Source organism: Haemaphysalis longicornis, unplaced genomic scaffold (assembly GCF_048455015.1).
Source record: "Haemaphysalis longicornis isolate Haplotype H1 unplaced genomic scaffold, Haemaphysalis longicornis Haplotype H1 scaffold_11, whole genome shotgun sequence".
In the NCBI taxonomy this organism is placed as follows: domain Eukaryota; kingdom Metazoa; phylum Arthropoda; class Arachnida; order Ixodida; family Ixodidae; genus Haemaphysalis; species Haemaphysalis longicornis.
In genome coordinates this window covers 91,474,734-91,493,944 of record NW_027526214.1, presented here as the reverse complement: position 1 = coordinate 91,493,944, position 19,211 = coordinate 91,474,734, and positions in this window count along the sequence as shown.

Below are 19,211 nucleotides of genomic sequence, written 5' to 3'. Positions count from 1 at the left end.
GTGTGATACAACGCAGTCACATATTTCTGTGCCTCAGAACACTCGCGGTCATCACTACGTGCATCGAGTCACGTAGGCTAGACAGGTGTGAAGTGTATGTGTCCGTGTAGTGATGTGAGATCTCGTGCCTGCCACTCCATGGGCGCGTAATGCAATTGCGGTCTCATGTTCACGGATACTCGAACTGCTTCACGCCATGTGAACGAGCCTCGAGTCACGTACGCCAAGGCCTCCCCCTTTTCCCCCTCTACCCTTTAAATTGAGCAGCTCCTGTGGCCGGGGGATCTCAATGGCTCCGATCAGAGAAGACGTGTAACTTGCTTCAACAAGTATTAAACGCTTTATCTAACCCTCAGCCATGGACCTGCTCACATATGGCGCGGTCGCCCAACGTTACCTGCTGCAGCTTTAAGCGACACGACTGACGAGAAGAGCCTGCTTCATGCTTCAAGCAGTAAGCCCAGCCTCAGCCCGACAAGCCCAGCCTCAGCCCAAGCCGAAGAGCACCGGAGCAGCTCAACTCGCTCAGCAATCAGCCGTCGCTTCTGCCAGTCTCAAACATCTTCGCCTGCAGTCTTTACGAATCTGCCCGAGATGCCGTTCATCAATTGGAGCACCGCAACCGCCGATGACATCGCACAAATCACAATGCCGCTCATAAAACAAGAACTTGAACGCCGACAGCTTAACACCGTAGGCAACAAAGAAGAACTTGCCGCACGTCTACACGCCGACATTGAAGGTCACCGAGACCAAGATGATTCGCCGGATGCAGCCCAAGACAGCCACACTCCTCCTGCCCAGACTGGATTTCCTCAAATGCCAAGCTTCAGCGAAGACAGCGCTTCTAATTTTCAACAGTTCACCACCTACATGCAGCAATACATGGCGATCATGACGTCTGCAATGGCTTCTGAGGTGAGACCGATTAAAGTAAACACTCTTCCTGATCTATCAGCTTCACTGCGAACATTTCACGGAAGTGGTGTTTCATCCGCCGAGAGCTGGCTCGAAGAGCTTGAGAGAACTCAAAAACTAGCGGCATGGGAAGATTCTACACTCCTTGCAATAGCTCAAAGCAAACTGCGCGGAGCAGCCGCAGATTGGCATGAAACGCAGGGTCGGCATATGACAACCTGGCGCATCTGGAAAGCCACCCTGAAAGAAAGTTTTGGAGAACAGCTTTCACTTATCCAGTGGCAGGAGACCGTGACCGCCAGATTACAGCTAGCCGACGAAACTCTGCACTCGTATGCATTCGCCAAACTGCGGGTAATTTCTCAATGCCCGTTCAGCCTCACAGACAAAGAAAGGATTGAATATCTAATCCAAGGAATACGCGATGACCAACTGGCCACAGCAATTGCTGTACAGCGCCCGAAATCTGTCGATGAGTTCTTTAGCATCGCAATTGAGGTAGACTGTACCGTTGAGCACACAAAAGGGACGCGGAACATTCGACAGTCTTCCGCGCAGGCCAAAAACGAAGACAAAGCAGCCTAGACCTTCCCTCCAAAAGAAAAAGGGCAAAAGCAATTGCGCCCGCCACCGAAGCGCATTTCTGAGCTTCCGCCCGCCGAGCAAAATGCACGGTATCAAGAAATTTCTGATAAGTATGGTGCACCAGCCCATAGACCCGGTCAAGACATAAAGAACGCCGTTTGCTGTAAATGCAAGAAGACCGGTCATTTAGTAGCAAAGTGCAGCAAAAGAAGTAAGGATCACCGGAACACAGAGCCAAAAGCGTACGCCACGTACGTACCTGATTCACTTGATGGGTCAAAATTTTGTTGCGCTGTGGTTCCTGCCGTTATACCAGGAATCAGAGAAATTCCAGCCTTCCCGGGCAGTGGTTCGTCTATGACGATTATATCGTCGAAACTGCTCACAAAACAAAATGTTTTGCCGTGGACAGGACCACCCGTTCTTCTTGCCGGAGGAGGATCAGTGACGCCTATCGGAACTGTCTGTCTCCGGATAACAGTTGGAGCAATATCAGCTGTAGTAGAAGTGGCCGTTATGACAAATAACACGCTTCCACTCATTCTTGGAGAGGACTGGTTCTGCCCTGCTCGAGCTGAGCTCCACGTAAAGCCTCCTCAGCCATCTGCAATCCATCAGCCGAACACAAAAACCATCATTCAGTGCCGCGACCAGCTTATGCCACGAATGGCCAACGCTGTTATTCTGACAATATCAGCTTTGTCTCACTTTGATGCTCCAGATGCCAAGGCCTATGCACTTCAACTAGCCCATGAGCCCGACGAAAATGAGCCATTATGGAGCAAACTAGCCAAAGCAGCTGCGTCTGAAGTGAATCCAGCCCCCACGATAAGCTGCGCTGTTACAAAGCTCTGCAGCCCAGAAGCCCCTCTTTCCCCTTCCAGTTCCGGTGACGACGACTTCACTAATATCATTTTCGGAGAACAGCTAGTCCCTGAACAACATGATGCTGTCAAACGCGTTGTTGAAAAACACGCTGACCTTTTCACACGGAGTCCGGATGACATTGAACTCTACGAAGGAATTGAACATGAAATTAAGTTAAAGCCCGATGCCCAGCCATACGGACGACAACCTTACCGATACACAGCCTCGGACCGAATATTTCTAGAAAACCAGACAGCAACTTTACTGTCGAAAGACATCATCCGCCCGACCTCTGGACCGTGGGGATTTCCAGCTCTTGTCTTGACACAGGGTGACAAAAAGCGGCTATGTGTAAATTATATGGCCCTCAACCAGATGACAGTCAGTGTCCTCCAGCTGCTTCCGCGAGCAGACGACATTTTTGATGACATTGGTGGAGCCTCTTTGTTTGCCGTATTGGATTTATGCTGTGCGTATTGGCAAATTAAAGTAAAAGCAGAGGACCAAGACAAGACAACCGTCATCACTCAACAAGGCACTTTCAAGTGGACACGAATGCCCTTTGGACTAAAGAACGCACCTGCAACTTTCCAAAAGGCAATGCATAAAATATTTTCCCAACTCAAACCCCGAGATTCGAAATCTGGTGTGCGTACATACCTCGATGACGTCATCATCTTTGCGAACTCGTTGGAAGAATTTCTCGACCTCCTCGATGAGACTCTGACCCTCCTGCAACAAGCAGGCCTTAAGGCTTCATTGAAAAAGTGCAAGTTTGCTGTCCCTTCAGTAAAATTTCTGGGATTTTTGATTTCACAAAACGAAAGCAGCCAGATCCCGCAAAGATTGAAGCCATATTGCGCATCCCTACTCCGAGAACGCCGAAGCAGCTACTATCTTGGGTGCAAACCGCAAACTTTTACAGCCGTTTCATTCCTGGCTTTTGTAAGATTTGCGCGCCACTTCAAGCTGCAATACGGAGTGCAGACTTCAAATGGACACCTGAGTGTGAGGAATCATTTCAGACCATCCGTTCGGCCCTTACATCAGCACCCATACTGGGCCACTTTGATCGCGACGCGCCCACAACAGTGGCTACGGATGCTTCTGCAACAGCTCTTGGAGCAGTGTTGACACAAAAACAAGCCGGAAAAGAAGTCGTGCTTGAATACGCCAGCCGATCACTGACGGAATCTGAACGAAAGCTACACAGCAACGTTTGGGAAGCATTGGCTGTGCATTGGGCTATTGCAGTGAAATTTTGCCATTACCTGCTTGGTAGGAAATTTCACCTGCTCACTGATAATTTGTCGGTCGCCTGCTTGACCAGAAACTTCAAGCCGTCTCGCCGATTCACTGGAATATTGCTGGATTTGGCGGAATTTGAGTTCTCTGTTGAGCACCGCCCTGTACGTCAAAATTACGTTGCTGACATGCTTTCTTGGCATTGATGTGCAGCGCTATCTCGGACGCATGAATTCACGGCCATGCAAAATGCAGACGACTTCTGCAAGAGCACCAAGCAGAAAGTGTGTGCTGAACCTAACCCAGCAGGACCTTTTTTCATAATCAATGACATCCTCTATCGGGTAACTTCAGAGGGGCATCACTGTCCAGTTGTGCCAGCAAAGATTCAACAAAGCGTTTTGGAGCTCACGCACGACACAAGTGGGCACATCGATATCAAACGCACGATGGACAAACTGGAAGGACGGTTTTGGTGGCCGAACATGTTATCAACCGTTACAAGCTACGTGCAGGCATGCCAACGTTGCCAGGAAGACAACAGACCAACCAGCCGGAACGTCGGCAAGATGGAATTCATGCCTACTACTGACGTACCATTCAGTTCGATCGCTATGGACCACATAACAATGCCATCCAGCGACAAACAGAGCTACATTCTGAATGTAATTGACTTCGCCACAGGGTACATTGTTCCAAAACCCGTACCGAATACGTCCACGAAGGAAGTAATCAGGCACCTTCACTCTGTTTTTCATAGATTCGGAACTCCAAGTGATTGCCTCTCTGACCACGGAAAAACCTTTGACTCCAAAGAATTCAAGAACTTCATGAGAATGCACGGAGTCACGGTACACTATTCAGTGGCATAAAGGGCCGCAAGTAGCGGACTTGTCGAGCGAAGCAATGGCACCCTCGTCACCGTTTTGCGTAAAATGTGCAACCATGACCAGTCACAGTGGACAAAAACGCTCGACGAAGCCGCTTTTGCCGTGAACACCAGCCTGAACTCCAGCACTGGATTCTCCCCCTTTGAGTTAATGTACGGATATACGCCAAATCTACCATACCAGACCATCCACGCATCAAAGCCCACTTCTGTGCAAGAGCGCCTTTTGGCACTGCAATCCCAGCCAGCCGAAGCAGCCAGCAACACGGAAAACGCCCAGCAAGCGCGCAAAGCGTACTGTAATCGGGCGCACAGAGATCACTCCTAGAAGGTTGGAGACTTTGTTTGGGTGCGCCGCCACCAGCCTCTTCCGCATGTGTCAGAGAAATTGGTTCCGAGGTTCAAGGGAGTCTATCAGATCCTCGAAAAGAAGACCCCGGTTACTTACCTCGTGACCCAAGTAGGCGGGAATTCGGGAACTCCTGACTCCAGAGTGGTGCATGTGAGCCAGATCAAGCTATTTAGACCACCTGACATCGACCCTATTCTTGCGTCATCTAAAGCTTGACCTCAATGTTAGCAGACTTGTTCAGTTTTCACGTCACCAAAGAGACTTGGACATTTTGGCTAGGGTGGGATGTGAGAAGTCGCGCCTGCATCTCCGTGTACAGTGATGTGCGAACTCGTGACTGCCACTCCATGTGTGTGATACAACGCAGTCACATATTTCTGTGCCTCAGAACACTCGCGGTCATCACTACGTGCATCGAGTCACGTGGGCCAGACAGGTGTGAAGTGTATGTGTCCGTGTAGTGATGTGAGAACTCGTGCCTGCCACTCCATGGGCGTGTATTGCAATTGCGGTCTCATGTTCACGGTTACTCGAACTGCTTCGCGCCATGCGAACGAGCCTCGAGTACCGTACGCCAAGGCCTCCCCTTTCTCCCCCCTACCCTTTAAATTGAGCAGCTCCTGTGGCCGGGGGATCTCAATGGCTCCGATGAGAGAAGACGTGTAACTTGCTTCAACAAGTATTAAACGCTTTATCTAACCCTCAGCCATGGACCTGCTCACAAGGTAATGTTGGATTTGTTATCAAGCAGAATTTGGCGCGGGCGTACTGGACTGGAGTACGTGGTTAATTGTGAGCACGACATTAGAGCATCCAGTATTGTGGAATGCTCTGCGGACCATGGCTGCCTTTTTGCTCTTTATTTACATTACCACGTTATGTTTCCATGCATTGAACAATATTGCTATACGAGGGTTCCACCTCCACGAAACAGATGTCATTGTTTTCGTGCATGCAGACGACATTGCTGTTCTCTGCAAATGAAAGGTCAGTGTAATAAGACCTGTAGACATAACACAGTGATTCAGCGTGGTTACCTGATGTTATAGGTCGGCGTATTCATTCTTGAGTACACCTATTTTTACTCATTTGTACAAAAACTGACGAGTGATTATGATGATGAGTACGTAAACATCCAGTTTCAAAAAGTGAGTACAATGACTAGTGACTACAGAAAAAGTGGACTACTCGAACGTACAGTATTCATGAGTAAACTACTCATGAGTACGAGTATTCATGAGTACTCTACTAGTAAGTTTGAGTAGACGGTACTCTTAAGTACATATTACACGTAAGTATCAGTACTCAAGTATACATAGTACTCATGAGTGCACAGTACTCATGAGTACTGATACTGATGAGTACAATACTCATGAATACTGTATTTGTTGCTTTGCACTCGTCAGTACATAAACTCTTGAGTGCATTATTGCAAACAACTTTTGTCGCAAACTTCAGCGCAGGCGCACGTGTATTAGTCGCAAACAGAAAACGAAAAGTGCATCCCTCTACTTTCCTGGTCCCTTTGGGGCTATTCGCGTTTTCAGGCGGTCGCGCGCTAGAGTGTTAAAGTGAAGCGCGCGACAAATGGGCGATTGGTGCAAGCGAATCGCATGCGACGGGTCTTTACGACTGTCGCCACGACTAGTCGTACGCGTGAATTTGAGACACAAGGCCCTATGCGCGTGTGCAATGCGTCGTCGGCGCCGCTACGACCACTGTTTTAGCTCCATGGTCAAATACGACGATTGCTCAGATGAATTTGTAGATTCCGAGAAATAGATAAACCAGCAATCGCAAGAAATAGATAAAGCAGGATATCAGTTTTCTGCCTTGGGAAACAGTCAGCGCACACGCCATCCGCGCCTGCCAGCCCGCACACTCATCGGCTAGAACCGGCGCAGACCACGGTAAGAACCGCTTGTCGCTGCTCTTTCGAATTAATCTGATCGCTTAGAAGAAGTTCCACATGCGAGAACGTTAACTTTAGTGTAGTGAAAAACTGTCCTGTGGATCGTTGCCAGGGCTTATTTTAAAAGCGGCGATCGGAAATCTGCCGCGATGCAAGCCTTCGCTGACCGCCATAGAGGTTCGCCGGTCCGCCTTGGTCGCCGCGTCGCGAGGGGCGCCGAGCGGCTGAGAGATGGCGATACCTGTGCGGAAGCATCGAAACAAGATACGCAGATGTCTGGGTGACCGATCGCTGAAACGAAAGTTACAGCCTAAATAAAGTTCCACATGGGAGAAAGGGGCTAATAGTGTAGTAAAAAGTGGTGTTACGGAATGTTATTTGCAGTTGCACAGATACCGGTGATCAAATATCCGCGAGCATGCTAAGCGTGAAGTTCCCATCACCCGAGCCGACCCGAGGAGCGCAAGCCGGTTGCGGGCTCATTAGGCTGTCCTTGGCTGTGGAATCAGGACGATAGCAGCGATGGCACCACTGCATCGGGCTTGCCAGTCGGGCACCTTGAGCCTACTTCGGTCGGCCAAAGCGCAAAAATCGGTCCTAACGATCAATCGTAACGATAAATCGCATGCGAATCACGTTAACGTGTCGTCCATGTGTCTCGCATTTAAAGTAGAAAAACGAGCGGATCACGCCCGGGTGTAAAATTCGGCATCAGTTGTTCTGCTCCTATCGTACATGTTTGTCGTAGGTATTTTTTTTATAAATATGCGACAAGCAAACGCAAGACTTCTTCGTTGCGCTTGCTCCATTCAAGTTATTTTATGGGAGAGGCAGTAGGGGCTGCTAACAATGGCATAACTCTGCACACTAAATTCGATCTTCCTCGGTCTTCAGCAGTTCCCATAGACGCACGTCACGCTGTGTAGTCGTTTCGTAAGCCGAAACGCTTCAATAAACATTAGTGATTAATTTGCGTAATTTGCGTCGAATCGACCTCATGGTTTGTGCCACCCAAATTATCCTCACCATTCCACTGTGCGTATTAAACCGACAATTTTTCTGGTGTACCAGCGCACATCTGCTTTTATTAAGCGCCCATTTTGAAACATCTTTCTCAGCTTCGGTAGGACTATTGTCTCCTAGAGTACCATTTGTAAGTGAGCATAAACCGCACCACGCAGGCGCGGCGATGGAATGTTGCCCCAACAATGGAAATAAAATATCCGAGTGCAACTAAGGACGCTTGTGAGTCGTGAATCGGACATCATAATGTCCAGTTACACACTAGCCACGCCCTGGTTCACCTCGCATATTTTGTCAAGTGCTCTTGAATCTTCCCGCTGGAGGAGCGTTTTGCTTTTGAATGACTGCTTTTGAATGGCTAGCAGAATCGCTGCTTCTCGTTTATGCCACCATGTAATGAGGAAGATGAAGACGACGGTGAATTTCGGTCGTTGTTATTCCCCTACCTTCATATGCTGTTCACTGGTCGGGCGACAACACCTCTCGAGCAATTACTTCAGAGTTTAACCTCGCGCTGTGGAAGGCCTCGTGATGGGGTGGTTTTTCTATGATGAAGGACAACGAAAAACACCGGCTTGTTCGCTTAAAGGGGACCTAAATGGACTGCCGCATGTTACGATTTTACGTGCGCAGTCACAAGTGTACTATCCAAGGAACGTCATCCCGCAAAACTTGTTTATATGCTTTAGGTATTACCCGAGTTATCGCTCAATAAAAAGGGCCAACCATAGGGCTGGGGATTTCCTCCTCTAGTAGCTTCAGCGAAGCACTGTGGAAGCCACGGCGTCGTCGACCCGGCGCAAGACCACCGAGAGAAACAGGGCAATCCACCAGCCTCTTTGATGTACGTGCAGTCTTGGCTGCGCTAAGCTCTGCGGGTGCTTTTTTTAGCAGTCGACGTGCATGCTCCACCCACCAGATTCCCGTCGCACGGTGAGCGCTGTCGCTGTGGTTCCCGTTCCCAGTGCCCTACTGGGCAATGTCTCGTGCGTCATAGAGGCGCGTCAGAGCCAGAAAGAGCTGCGTCAGAGCGCGGCAGTGTGGCGGCAAGGTATGATTGGTGAGCCAGGAGAGAAAGTGAAATCTTTTTTTCGTGTTTGTGCGGCCCCTGCTTTATGCATATGTGTAATATTTGGTATACGATGTCGTGAAGGGGTACTCTAGGTATTACGCGATTGAAATGGCTACCTTCGGAATCTCATTTAGGGCCCGCTTAAGCTCGCGCTTTGGAACGTCTTGTATATTACGTGTATTGCACATAATGAAGCCACCACACGTTTTGATCGATTGCTGTGAGCTTCATCAATACTTGCCGAGATGAGCCCTGCATATTTCCACTGTGCAATCAACCCACAAACACGGCAATTTCAGTGACGTCAGCGCAAGCTATCACCCCTGCGAAAAGACATCTTCAAACTGTGTTTTTGAGCATACAAAGAACGGCAGAGCAGTTCTACAGTTCTGTAACTCCTGCCAAGCACTTGCAGCCGCATTTATATATGATATATGGAAAGGCATCAAGCGCGTTACATGGGTCGCACAAAGACGATAACAGTTCTCCACTTTTGCCTCAACTTTTGCCTAAACGGCGCGGCCCACCGCTGTTTGCGGGCTGGTTTTATGCCCCCAGAGTTTCGTTGCAGCCGCGTGCAGTTGGAATCCCTCTAAGCAGGGCTGCCACTAACCGCAAGCGCAAACGGGCAAAAATAGGCCAAGCGATTACGTCAGCCAAGCCGCCACAAAAAGGAAAAGAAAGGTGACTCAGCAGCGCCGTCTCCAGGCGGGAGTCGCTGGCTGCGCGGGCCGTTCGTCTGTGGTATGATTCTTTCTAGCCGTCGCGATGGGAAAAGTAGAGCCAACTCGGCGGCGTCGTTCTCGCCAAGTTACGGCATGCTCGTGTGAGCGGGCTGACATAGGCGCGAATCAACCCTGCCGTGGGCAGGTCGCCAGGTTCAACAAATTTCTGTTCAGCGCGCTCTCCGGAGCACCACAACACACGCATACAAAAATTAGTGGTTCAAGTCAGACACGTGTGGTTTTTCCGGGATCTTTACCGAAATAAACATTACGACGTATTGTGACCCTGGAGCCGAAAAGCAAGATCGTCCATGGGTATGAGATTTCGGCGCACGAAAAGACCCCTGTGTGGTCAAAATTAGTCCGGAATCCTCCACTATGGCGCGCCTCAAAGCCGGCGTTGCGTCGGCTGATAAGCACTACAATCAATCAATCAATCAATCAATCAATCAATCAATCAATCTATCAATCAACCAATTATTCAATCAATAAATCACATATCTGGCACCTGCACATGGCATTTGTCGCGCTGTGGTTGATTTGTTTCTCTGTAATTTTATCGCGCACATCCAAGGGCAACAATGTGATGCGGGAGGTGAAATTTGTGTAATGGGTTAAATTTGAGACCTGGGGTGGAATCAAGGCTGGTCATCCTGTAGCGATCACAGAAAAAGAGCGGACAGAAAGCTCCTCTTTTCCGAACGTTAAGGTCAAAGCAAGTTTCTATGAACAGGAGATTACATCCACATAAGTGCCGCCTCCTGGCTAGCTCAGTTGGTAGAGCGACTGCTCCGGTTAAGCGGTTGCCCGGGGTTCGAATCATGGAAGAAGCTAAAAGTTTCTTAAACTGCGAAGTATCTGAGAAAGCTGTATAGGTTTGCTTTGAAGCCCTATGGCTGCACAAAGGTTTATGTGAAATTTTCATTCATAAAAACCTATTCCACGTTGGGCATTTCCCCTAAATTTGTCGTTTTGAATTTCCTGTGCGATGCCGCTTTTTTTGCGGACGACTGCGTAGTTTACCGAGATGTCCGATCACCTGAGCATCACCAACTGATAGATACGTACGTTCTCGTGGTTGAAAACTGGTGTAGACGTTGGTAAATGACCCTAAACATTTCAAATTGCATTCAAACGATCATAACCCATAAAAAGAACTCGCTACAGCATGTCTACAAAATAAATGACAACCCAAGCCAAAAGGTTAGTCAGTGCAAATACCTTGGCCTTCTTATATCATCTAATCTATCTTGGAATTCCCACATCACCAACATGGTCTAGGTGGCATCACGACTCATATGGTTTGTAAAACAGCGACTAAAGCACTGCACTAGCAAGACAAATCTTGTTGCCGACACACACCTGGTATGCCCATTATTGGAATATGCTGACACCATCTGGGACCCGCACACAAAAACAAATACACCGCTTGTATTGAGGGCGTTGAGAACAAAGCGCCAAGGTTTATCTATCACGCATACGGGAGGCACGCTTCTATTAAGCAATTACGCAACAGATCCGAGCTACGAACTCTGGAATCATGCCAAAAGTTCACCGCCTCAAAATCCTGTTCAACATTGTCAATGGGCACACTAGACTAAACTATCATGACAATATAACTCAGAGCGCGAGACGCGAAGGAAGCATGATAAAAAAAATGGTGGTTCCTCGTAGTAAACCAAACGTGAACCGTTTCTCTTTTTTTGAAAGACGATTAAGGACTGGAACGTTCTTTCGTCTGAAATGGTAAATGCGTCATCCTTGGATTCTTTTTTGGCTACGCTCACTTCTAATCCTTGAATTCAGAACTCCAGCCGCATGTCTTATTTGAAACCCAACAACTGCGTCACTCTGGTTTAGTATATCTGAGTGGCGCTGAACCATTCAATAATATCAATTCCGACATGTTGGCTGTTGTCCCTGATGTATTTACCCTACTCAAGTAATTTCCGTGTTGACACCATTGAAAGCAGTTATGGCCTAAATATGACTTTACTGCCTTTTTCTGTTCTGCATAAGCTACAACTAGTGCTATGCCTGTCGTACACTTTTTGCCAGTGTGTACTTTGTCATTTACATGTCATATCGTACTGGTACGAATTGTTTCCTCACGCATTACAGAATTCATTAATATTTGTTTTTTTTGTTTTTATCGTTGTTTGAATACTCAGCATATGTGTTATTTGTCTAAGTTATCTCCGGTTCCTCTTCGGTGCTGGCAGTTTGCAAAATCCATTTGACCGCTTTTTAAACTCCTGCCTTGGCACCTAAAAGGCTGCTGGCAGTATAGACCACATAAGTAATAAATAAATCTGCTTTATTAACACCTGTCCTTCACTTCGAGTGGTCGATCAAATTGCTCTCGCGATACAAACTGCTAGCCTCCTGGTTAGCTGTTTTAAGCGGTGGTGCCAGGTTTGAAGTGTGGACCAGTACGTATTTTTCTTCAACTGCGAAGTTTCTTAAAAGCTGTATAGGTTTTCTTTGTAGCCATATGGCTGCACTCAGCTGGATGTTAAACTTTCCTACATGCTAGGAACTGCGTGTTATGATTCGGACAGCTTGATTTTGTAGATGCTGCAGAGGAGTTGCATGAGAGCGGTAAGATAATTCCCAGGACACCACGCTGTATTGGCACTGACTGTGGATAAAAGGTGCTGTGAAGTGTGATAAGAGTTTGTGGCTGTTCCTCTTGCAGCACAAAACAAGTTTATCGGTCGGGAGAGGTCACTGCATACAAACGTACATTGGCTGCAAGGGTCGAGGAGTATCCCAACCAAAACACGACCACACGTTCCATATGCCCACACTCTGGCCGATGGGAGCAGCACCGACGAGGTGAACGTGCAACTGGCTGGAGTAGTCGTTATGCTGGGGTCGTGCTGCGGAAGTTCATCACGATCAGCATCTCCCTCAAAGCGAGTCGCAGTCGGGGAGCTTATCGCGAATCTCTCCTACATGTCGCAAAAGACCGTAATGTGTCGCCTCGAACAAGAATCACACCTAAGGCACGTGCTAGTGCGGAAGTGGCAAGCCATGTGCCCCCTTTTTGCGCATCTGAAACAGCAGTGATTCCTTAAAAGGTCTCGTCGCTTTTCCCTTGCTTATAAAACTGTACTGCGATCTTTCGCTTTGTGGCCCTGACCATTGAACAGGTAGTATGTCAGTTTTCCTCCCGGCAAAAAGTTCGTTAAACCGAATGCCGAGCCTGCTGACAAGGCCAACACGGACTTCAAGTGAGGAGAGGAAGTTCTCGGGTGGTGGCGGATTGAAGACGCCTTCAAACCGGAGTTTGTTCGAAAAGCTCGACTGCCCTCCGTGCTCTCCCCTGAACTTTCAAGAACGCCATGATGGCGTATACCTGCTCTTCTTTAGTCGCTGGCTCAGCATTGTCGTTATCAGTCTCCTTCATTCACGGACGGTATAGCGGTGCCAGGTCTTCCGGCCGCGTGCGCATCAGGCCGTGATGTAGAGTCAACGCCTACTCTGAAGCCTTCACACCCCTACTGTCGAGGCAACCAGCTCATAACGATACTTGAATCGAAGACTAAGCAGGCGCGATGGCGAGTATTCTTTGCAGGGGTTCGTCTACGAGCAGCACTGTAGGACCAAATCGGTCTGTGATGATCAATACGATTTGGCTGTAGTTCCTCTCATTGTTGCAAATCTTCTCAGACGCACGTTTTGCTTCCCCGGCCAGGTATAATTTCGAATACTTAAATTTCTCGATTCCGGAAAAGTATGGACGATTGTGAATTGTCGCCTCAAAATTCTCCCAAAAGCCCAGCCATTCGTGTTGATCACCACAAAATGTTAACCTGCAGAGCCGACTGGCGAACTCGTGATGTGAATGCGCGTTATCCTGCTTGCGAGGACTGATTCGACTAGCATTCAGGGCGAATGCCTTCCGCAAAAATGTCCTGCTGCTGAGTAGGAAGTAGCTTTCCTGCAGTGCCACCATTGGCAACTCTTATGCTGGGCGCCCGCTGGTAATTCACCGCCGAGCACAGCCGAACGAGGACACGGCGTATGCTTTCGTGGTACTCCAAGGCTTCGGTAACATCAAGCTCGTATTCGTCGTCTTCCATGGTCTCTTCACTCTTGCCATCCAGCTCTTTAAGGGAGGCTTCCTTACTGGCGAGTACATCAATGGCCCCTTGCAGGTCATGCGGAGACGGCGAATGGGTTTTCTATAATTCAGTTGCTGCCTTCAGCAGCCCCGTAACGGATCCGCGAAGAGTGCGCCTCGGTCGGCGCAACCTGAACGTCGTAGAGCGCCAGATGTTAGTCTTCTCCTGAGTTTTACGGCACGATAATTTTGAGAATGGAGAAGACGCCTCATGGCGAACTAACGTTCAGAGGTAATTGTTGCTGCTTCTTTTCTTCCTCGTTACTGACTCGTGAACACAGCGTTAGCTACGCGCTACTAACATCACCTTTTTCTGGCGGCGCATGCCCTTTCGGGAATTTACCAGGGATCATTTGTGTGTTGTCGCAGACAGGTACTAATGAAAAAAACTCTCGTAGATCAGTCATTCTACTTCCGGGCACCAAGTGAACGGTCGTGTACTAATGAGCTCGCACCGAGCGGCGATAGCGGCCGAAGCCAGCGGCAGAAACAGGAGCGAGGGAAATGAAGAACAGGATTATCAGATTATCTTGCCGACGCTGCCTCCCGGACGAATTGTGTTAAACACAGTTTTTCTTGACGCCGACGTAAGGGAAGACCGCACCGTCTCGAAGACTTCAGGCATTCTCTGGCCCAGCATGATGTGCTGCCCAAGGTTATTTCCTTGGGCGCGTACCAAATCAACCACGTGGGGCAGTGATCTTCAAGAACGCCGACGCATCCAGGAAGATGCTGGCCGCTACCGAGATGGTGGTAAAGGGGTGTCGCTGCTTCGTGGTTGACCCACAGAACCAGGAGGTGAAGATCAAGCTCCACTGGCTGTTGTACGGGGTTGCGGACGAAGACATTCGCGCCGCGTTTTCACCCTATGGCAGCGTCAGCGAGGTGACCAGAGAGCGGTGGCGTGTTGTGGGTGTCAACGAGAAAACGTCGACGACGAGGACAGTGCTACTCAATCTCAAAGGCGGGCTCAAGCTAGGCGACCTCCCCAACAAGTTCGAGTCGCCGGGGATATAGCCCTTGTCGTGGCAACCGGTCGGCCTATCCAGTGCCTTCGTTGTCACGGCCAAGGTCACATCAGACGTTAGTGTAGGGTGCAGACGTTCGAGTCTGAAGTCTGAGTAGAATGTTGAGGTGTGAGTGTAGACCTCAACCTGTACACCTGAGTGTAGACCTGAGTGTAGAGTGTAGAAAAGGTCTGCGTGTAGACGACTCGGCCACACTGACACCCACTGTCAGCGCTCGTACGCAAGCGTTGTGGGACCTGCGGGTGCTGATGCGGCCACCGAGTACATCATGAATGCGGCAGAGGCTGCGGAAGCTGCCAAGAGGTCCGGGGACCTGGTGCGGGCGGAGGCAGCCACTGGGACAACGGTCGAGGCCAGCGCGGCAGCAGGGGGCGGCGACAGCGGAGCCACGGGGAAGCCGGTCAATTCGGGGGACCTGTCGAAAGACGGCGTCATCCGAACGGACGACCACCTAACGGAAAGTCAGAACCCCGATGCAATGGAAGTTACCGGGATGCCTCTACCCATGCGGGCCCACGTCGACGTGGCCGAAGGAGACGCAAACGACCTCACAGCCCAGGACGACGAGCTGCCGATGAAGGCGATGCGAGGGCGTTGGTCGACGACACGGCTCAAGACAAATGTATTGTTGTAAATTGTATTTGAACTTCGCGATGAACTGTCACGTGGTTAGCAAGAGCCGCGCAAGGAAGACGAGGATGATGAGGCTGTACGTGCAGCACGCAGCGCGAGCTGTACTTTTGCTTTGTCTTCGAAAAAAGAACACAGTGAAGCTTGCTGCGGTAGATGCCTGGTTTTGCATCTCTTTTATTCGGCGCCACTAAAAGCCGAAGCGCGGTTTTCCCACTTGTATCGGAACGCAGAACGTCCGGGGTGCCGGTGATGGCACCAAACCACCCAGACGACCCGGGGCCCAAGGGCGTCTCCTAACGGCACACTGGACGTGAGAAGTAAGCACCATGTCCCCGGTATCTAGACTGTGAGAGTGGAAATGGAGTCGCTGAACCTTGCAACCCTAAACGTCCGAGGTCTTTCGAGTAAGCAAAGGCAGAGCCAGGTGTATCGCCTGTTGATAACTTGGACGTGGATGTACTACCGGTTCAGGAGACGAACGTCTAGGGGGATGATGATACCGGGGACATGGTGCGACGTTTCACGTCGCGGTATTTTGTATGTGTAAGCCATGCAGTTGGCCTTTCCGCTGGCTGCCTTTTGTTGGTCAAAAAACTGCCGGGCCTTGTCGTTCAACAAGTCTTCTTTGGTTTATCGGGCAGTCTTGTGATTGTTGGCGTGGTGTTTGCTGAAGTGCATTGGCGATTTATCGGTTTGTATGCGCCGAATGACGCTAAAGAAAAACAGCATTTTTCAGCATACGGCCTTATCTATCGGCAGAAAAGCGACTTTAACTGCGTCTTGTCACCGCGCGACAAGGCTAGCACCACGCCTTTTCGAGATGAGAGTACTTCACTGTTGTCTGACATAATAAATTATTTTGGATTAGTGGACGTGGGGGAATGCTTAGAAGGTGAACGTGATGTAAAATTCACGCATGTTCAGGGAGTTAGCCACGCCAGACTGGATAGGGTACATGTAACAAGTGACTTGATTGGGAAATGCGAAGGGTACACCGTAAAACTCGTATCCTTTTCAGACCACTGCTTGGTTGTGTGCAATCTAGGATTTAAAAAACGGACCAACCCCTTTAATTGGGACCTAAGGAAGTTAAACGACAAGTTGCTTCTAGACGGGGAATTTGTTGAAACAGTGAACAATAAAATAGGGAAATAGAGGGGGGTAGAGTCTGCGAACGGTGGGAGGAGTGTAAACAGAACGTGAAACTGAGAGACATAGAGAGGTCCACTGTCATGAAATACGAACAAAACATAATTGAAAAAACGCTAAGATCCAACCTAGAGAAACTAACCCACGAAGAGTGGAAAGTCCCTGGGTGTTCAAAGAAGTTATTACAAAAATAAACAGAAACTTCAACTGCTGGACGAATAACGCTATCGAGGAGCTCTCGTGCGCACGAGAGTAGACCAGTTAGCGTCCGGAGAGACGCCTACTAAGCGTGCGATTGCTTTAGAGCGGGCAAACTTGCGACGCAACGAGATAAGACAGATAGAGTTTGAGGAATGGGTGACGGACAATAAGCATGAAATCGCGCGGGCAATTTTCCACTACTACAAAGGATTTTTTGCATTTCTTAGGGTTGATTTGGAGGCTTTTGATTTGGACCGTATTCCTCGGTGCAATGCCGAGAATCGATGAAGACAATAAAGAAAGCTTAGAGTAGCCTATAACACCAAAAAGAAGTAGAAAGTGCTATCAATAACGCAAACCCGGGAAGGCCGCCTGGACCTGACGAGTTAAGCACAGCTTTTTACATGGCGTTTAAAGCTGAACTTGCGCCACTCTTCGCGGTACTTTTTAACGATGCTCCGAACGTAAGGCATTCCGCTATCTTACGCACAGGCACACACGATACTAACACCTAAGGGACAACACAGATACGCTTAAACACGTAACAGCATATCGCCCAACGTCTTTGACGAATGTGTAATATGAGATCTTTATGATGGCGTTCGCCCAGAGAGTACTATCAGTCATCACACAAGTTGTAGGAACACATCGGACGTGTGGAATAAAAGGGCGCACATTTTTTTGCAATACGCATAAGGCAAGCTGTGTCCTAGAATGCTGCAACGCTGCCGAAGCTCACGTTTCTGTTCTCCAGCTCGACCCGGAGAAAGCTTCCGATTGTGTTCCCATGAATTGTTGTTACTTATTTTAGACCGGAAGCCCACAACGAGAATAATCGTTAACAAGACTCTGGGGGCCTCCGTTAGGGTGGAATGGTCACTACGTCAGGGCTGCCCTTAAAGCCCAGTTTTATTTTGTCTGCACATTAAAACTTTGTGTAAAGATATTCAAAAACGAACACATTAGTGGGTTTCGGCTGTGTGAAGCGGAAGTCAAACTTCTCGCATATGCTGATGACATTGCTGTTTTCTGGTACCACGAAGGAAAGTGTTAGAACTGCCGCTGACAGTGTTAAACTTTTTGGGTTAATTTGGGCAGCGGGGTAAACTGGGGGAAGTGCCTGGGTTTCTAGCACGGGGACTGGCCATCGACACCAGACTATTACGCCAATGTGAATTGGGAAACCAGCCCGGTTAGTTACCTTGGCACGCCGCTTGAATTCTACAGGGACCGCCAACCGTACTGGCGCAGCCAAACGCAAGACATAAGAGAAAAGAGCCTTTCTGTCAATGTTTGTGAAAGCGACCGTATGTAATTTTTTTTTGTTGCCAAGCGGTGGTATGTTATGCAAGTTTTACATTGCTCACTTGTAAATGTGCAAAGAATGCACCGAGCGTTCGCGGTGTTTATATGGTCTTCCACTTCGGGAAGGTGTAGTAGGGATAATTTGTTTCAACGGGTCATGAGGGTTATCATGGACTGACCCATCTATTTGTCCGCCAGTTGGTAAGCAGATTTCTTTGTCTGCGAGATACGAGCGACATATTTTTGCGAACAGTTTGCCAAGTGTGACTGTCTCATGCGTTACCGGAGTTTGTTGTATCAAGTGTGCAAATGCAGGGAAGAATTCTGGGTTATTTTAAAGAGGCTGTAATGTCGGTAAGGTTTCTATCAACTCGTTTTTCTACGCAGTAGTTGAGTACACTGTTGCGGAAAAAAAATTGCACAGGAATGTGTGTATTAGTCTGTTCCCTGTTCCGGGGTACAGAGCGCTGTACAGTACAGGGCAACGGCAAGATGTACTCAAGAGAGTGGAAAGAATGCCTGTGCCATCGGGGGTGAAGTCCTTTTTCTTCAAACTTCATTCAGGGACACTAACAGTGACAACATGCTTGAAAGAAAAGGGATTAGAGACACCATGGTCTACAGACTGCACAATGTTCCAACAACCAGAGAAGATAGAACATGTTTTCATAAACTGTTGCATTTCGGTAAAATTTTGGGATGTGATGCAAAGAACACTAAACAAAGATTTTCCACCTAATTTACACGGTATCCGGAATCTATGCACAGACAAAAAAGAAGGGGTCACCTACGACTTAGTGATGCTTTTGGGCCTCCATAGCATCTGGCGTGCACGCATGGCCTGGCTCCATGGCGACGCGGACGCTCACCCGGCGCGGCAGTTACTGCGGGAAAGCGTTACACATTTTGTTGAGGGGCAAAGAACGCTACAGCCAGTTCCTGAGTGGTTGGATTTTGTTCAAGCAATCACTGCGGATAAGTAATGAAGAAATGACAAAGCCAAATCGAAGTTACGACTGACTGCATTTTGTGTATGACTGTTGTATGTGGTGTGTTGAATGACTTGAGCTATGTCGAAGACCGGCAATAAAAAAAAACTCTCGTAGCTCAATTGGTAAGACAATTGGCCGTGGTTCCGTTTCCTTATTTGCTCACGGTTCATTCCTGGCCGTACCATT